This window comes from Acyrthosiphon pisum, chromosome X (genome assembly GCF_005508785.2).
Source record: "Acyrthosiphon pisum isolate AL4f chromosome X, pea_aphid_22Mar2018_4r6ur, whole genome shotgun sequence".
In the NCBI taxonomy this organism is placed as follows: Eukaryota; Metazoa; Arthropoda; class Insecta; order Hemiptera; family Aphididae; genus Acyrthosiphon; species Acyrthosiphon pisum.
This window is the reverse complement of record NC_042493.1, coordinates 123,194,715-123,200,624: the sequence shown is the minus strand read 5'-3', so window position 1 is coordinate 123,200,624 and position 5,910 is coordinate 123,194,715.

Below are 5,910 nucleotides of genomic sequence, written 5' to 3'. Positions count from 1 at the left end.
TAGTTCAAAATTGACTATCAACATCAGTGATTTGTTTGTGTAAATTACAATTTTCCTCTTCCATAGATCATAATTTATGTTGAGTTTTTTAATTAAGTAATTTTTTTCTTCCATTTTGGCCTAAATAATAGTTCAGAAATGACAATTTAATGATTTTGTACATATAGTTTCCTTATAGCATTAATAATCTAATATATTTACCTATCTACTGTATTTTCAATATGAAGTATATCGCAGTTTATTGCCGTTTTTTTTATATCCTGTATATGTATATATATATATATACCTGTATATTTATTATTTATTATTATTCAAACATATCTATGCAGCTTATCACCCGGTGATAAGCTGATTGGGTTCACCGCGCACACCGCGCACACCGCGCACACCGCGCACACACACACACACACGAAAGCGACCGTCGATCAGTAACACCGTACCACCAAGTCATCGACAGTGCGCCCGTGTGCAGTCCATGTCAACTTAAAAGTCAAGAACACCGTTATCCTTCACCCGTCCAACGTCTACCGTTATTGTCACCGTCTACCGTCATCCGTCACCTACTCACCGTCTACCTGTACCTGTTCACCATCAACCGTCAACCGGGACTGCAGCTGCCGTCATGGTTTTTACATCTATACCTTTATATACCTATTTATTTATATTCAATTATTGTAGCGTTTGTTAATTATTCCCCTTTGCTGGCCAGCACCTTTTGTGCCACTTATACAATATTTATCTATTTATATATAAATTTAATCCGGGTGGGAGGTCATCTAGTCCATGCGAACATGCAGTATCGTCAAGAGCAGATTACATTAATGTATACCGTGCTTTCGTGCCAAACCACCGATTATACAGCCAATTATGGGAAATTTACCGAGATATCGATTGAACGAAGTTAAGCCCTTTGGCAAGTCTGTTGTGGATTTTGCAGGGCCGTTCGAAGTAAAAGCTGTGATGTTGCGGAAAATTAAGGTTACTAAAGCCTACAACTGTATTTTCGTTTGTTTGGTAACAACCGCCGTCCACATCGAGTTAGTGTCCGACCTGTCTACCCCTATGTTTATTGCCGCTTTCAACCGATTCGTGTGCAGAAGGGGTAAATGTAAAGATAAATCCAGTGACTTTGGCACTAATTTTGTCGGAGCCCAGAGATATTTGAAACAAATCTATGATATGACCCGAGAGACGAGATTTATTCATAACATAAGTCACCATCAAATTCAATGGCATTTTAATCCGCCTGCTGCCTCTCATATGGGAGGTATATTGTAGGCAGCGGTGAAATCCGCCAAAACCTTGCTGCACCGAATCATATCTGATCGTGTTCTCGCCTATGAGGAGTTGAACACTGTCCTTCATCAGGTAGAGGCAACGCTCAACTCCAGACCGTTAGGTGGCATGTCATCTGACCCAAGTGATTTCAAGACTCTCACCGCTGGACATTTTCTTACCATGGGACCACTCGTCACCTTGCTATCGCCTGAAGAACTGACTAACCCTACGGCTTCCATAAGCCCTCGAAATAGTTGGTCACTTATTCAGCAGATTCATCAACACTTCTGGTTACGTTGGAACAGAGAATACCTCCATACCCTGCAAGAGCGACCAAAATGGGCACATCAAAATGTAAACTTGCAAGAGATGGATTTGGCTATTGTTAAAGAACCTTCCCTCCCCACCACTAACATGGATTACAGCACGAGTAGTCGAAGTGCACCCTGGCACTGATGGAGTCGTCAGAGTAGCAAATGTAAAAACAGCACAGGGAAAGCTCCTTACTCGACCGGTGGTCAAGCTCTGTCCGTTACCTTTGAGAGATTGAAGGTTCGTCCCTTCAAGGTGGCCGGTATGTTCAAACATATTATGCAGCTTATCACCCGGTGACCGCCGATCAGTAACGACCGTACCACCAAGTCGACAGTGCGCCCGTGTGCAGTCCCTGTCAACTTAAAAGTCAAGACCACCGTTATCCTTCACCCGTCTACCGTCTATCGTTATTGTCACCGACTACCGTCATCCGTCACCTACTCACCGTCTACATGTACCTGTTCACCATCAACCGTCAACCTGCAGCCGCCGTCACGGTTTTTATATCTATACATTTATGTACCTATTTATTTATATTCAATCATTGTAGCGTTTGTTAATTATTCCCCTTTGCTGGCCAGCACCTTTTGTGCCACTTATACAATATTTACTTCTATTTTTTCTTGTTTAATAGTAGGCCGCAAACCGGCATTAATTCCACTTCATCCTTCGATACCGAACAATTATATTTAACTCGTTAATTATATTAACTATTTTTTTCGCAATAATACGCACCCAGCATTGCTAGTGAATTAACAATTGATGTAAAAAATGAATTAGTTAATATTAAATAATATGTACATTTTGATTAAAATGATCATTATTTATTATCTTCGTGACAACCGGCGTGTACGAGTGTACGACATTAATTTGAATTTTTAAGTAACGATGGGTTCCTTTTGCATATGAATAATAAACGCACGATTTATAAATTAACTGTTTATCAAAAACAATAACAATAATTGAAATAATTAGATATTGGATTATTATTATGATATTATTTTTAATAAAAATCAAATTATTTTTGACCAATTTTACATGATTGCTTGTCATTATTTTAGGTGCATGAACAATGATATAGCATGTTATTAATTATAAATAATATATTGATGTACAGATGAGTAGTTGACTATAACTGTCAAAACAATAGGTAAATTTAAAATTAAAATTAATACACAACCTACGCTCTAACAATGTACACCTATACTCGTATACCTACCGCATGGTTTATAATTTATATACGAGTAGGTGTAGATACATAAAACACTTGTTAAAGTAATAATAATATTATTCAATTAAAGGCATTCCTAAGCCGTTGATGACAAAATGAAAAGTGAAACACTGTTTCAACGTTGAAAATAGGTCCAATTTATTTTTCAAATTGTTCAATTAATTACTATACATATATAGGTATTATGTATTACTTTATAGTGGGTACCTATGCTCAAATCTCGACGAATTATTTAAATCTGTACGCGATGTCTTAATTTAATCAAACCAAGTACCGGTCAGTAGATAAGGTAAAATCGAATAATACCAATAATGCATTATATTAGTACACACTACACAGATTTTATACATACATTAGCGTAATGAATAATAATAATATATATGTAAAATAACGATAGTAATAATAATTTGTATATTAATTTATTAATAACCCTCTTCACATGTATGCATATTAATCATTGTAATTTTTTTGAGTATTGACATTTTAATAGAAATAAATTATAATGTTGTCAGTTAGACATATTATTCCACACACAACATATTAATATTTACATACATGTTATAAATGATTATTTATTTTCGGTACACTGCAGCAATGGCAAAAACAAATACGTAACTTCTAGAATATTATAACGTTCTCTCGTAAAATAATATTAATATGTTGAATAATAAGGCGCCGAAGTCCGCTATATAATATGACAAAAGCCCCCCAAGGGGAGCAATAATATTATATTATGCTCGCGATTGACCAAATAAATCAAGTGCCGAGAAACCGTTTGAAATGTTAACCGCAAAGATGACCTTTAAAATATTGTCAACTACTCGCGCGGAGCACCATTTATTTTAATAATATTCGTTTCCCTTCGTTTTTATTATAAATGAGAGTAACCCGATCCCGTTGTCTGGTCGCGCGCAAACACGCGGCCCATACATAGAGCATCGCATAACATTATAATATTCAACAGTGTGAGTAGGTAGAAAAAGAGAGTTCTGGAACCTCATCCTGCTGGCTCATTCCTATACCTAATTTTTATACATTCGCTCATTCTTGCTCATTCCACGGTGGCTCATTCTTGTACACCGACGGTAGCACATACGTAAACGATTTACCCCTCCACTCTGCTCTTCCCTATACCCTCGTGCTCTTTCTTGTACACCGACGCGCGTTATCATATCTACGTTATCAGTTATCATTTATCACATTTACGTAATAATCTAAGGTGTTTTGTTTTCCACTTTAAATTATTTGTAAAATATTTACACATTATATAGACGTCTGTTTGCAAATGTCATCAGCGTTAAAAAACCCGTAGCTGCATGCATTACCCCCCGACACGCCTGTATCCCTGTGGTGTCCCGGCCGCTGCCAGCCAACATTGCCGCCACGCGTGGAAAATAACCGCTTGCCAACCGAGCACTGTACCACTGGGCTACCTATTCGCATAATATACTTAATTGATAAATGTTATCTCATTCAACTGATTTTTACGACAATCGCTCGCATACGTACGCGAGGTATAACTCCTCCCACCACTACTATACCCTACCAAGGGCTGCCGCGAACGCGCGCGAGCCCGCCGTCGCGTTATTATATCTAACGTCATCAGGTATCACAGTGATGTTAACATAATCTTTAAATTTATATAATTATATATATATATATATTATTTATATGTATTCATTCGTCTTAAACTAAAAAAATGCGCACCAAAAAATATTGCGCCCTAGGCCAGTGCCTTGGTGGTCTATGGGTAAATCCGCCCCTGTATAGGTTAGGTTCATACACACATCATTATCACACTCCTATGTCATAAAAATATTATACAATTTACATATATATTTATATATCAATAAAACACATCATCAGAATACGATATATTTACCTTTATTTATATTTTTACCTTTAAATTCCATGCACTTACCTACTCTAATATACTTTCAAACACACAATACCATATAGTACACATCCGTTTTTCATTCTAAACGTATATATATTTACTACACACACGCATACATACATGGTACTAAACACAGTACGCGCACACATGCACATACACAATACATAACATGCACACAACGTACCTACATATTTAACATATAGGTACAGTTTAAATATTATATACAATCAAATTCGAATAGATAACATCTCGGTAAGCATACGTTATACAGGAGAATAAATCTCAAGCACACACACACACAAACATAAACTTGTAAAAAATTTTATCTTCAAAATATACACGTTGAGATATAGATACATACGTTTGCATTCACTCATTCCTGTCTCCGAAAATATACAAAAATATTTATAATTATATATAAATATAGTCAATCGTTTAATCGTTTACATAATATGTCGATGAGTCTCATTCACACATTTCTCTAGCAACACACATGCACTCATATACCCGTAGGATAGTTCATACATTATTTAGATACTTACATAATTACATATTATATACATACACATTAATTAGGTATCACAAACACCTAAAAATATTATAAAATTAAAGTATTATTAAAATATCCATACTTAAAGGTGTATACAGTATTCATATCTATTTAGTTTATATACATATGTATATAAATATATAAATATATATATATATTCATACATATAACCAAACATATTATACAGCTTGGTCACATATCAATAAAAGACACCTCGTTAAAGCATATACATTACATATAGACACACTCACACTCACACACTCAAAAGTCATACTTAAAAAACACATAGTCGCAATTACGTAGATGCATTTAAACATTCCAATTCATCTACCGTAAAAACTATTTTCACCTCCGCCATCACTCATCAATTACTACTACAAAAATGGAATTCCTAATAATCATTTCGATACTTAAATTCCTTCAGATAAGACCATAGTTAGCAACTTAGCACACATTTAGGAAAATATCTCAATTAAATTATATAGATCTATCTATTTTATCCAGCTCAAAGGATCACCCGAAAACATACACAATATTATAAATTTATGTAACTAGTAGTATACTGTCTAAGGATAATTAGAGGATGTCGACTTTGAGGGTCTTAGATATCGTCTTTGAGTATAGATTGATCACTAAATG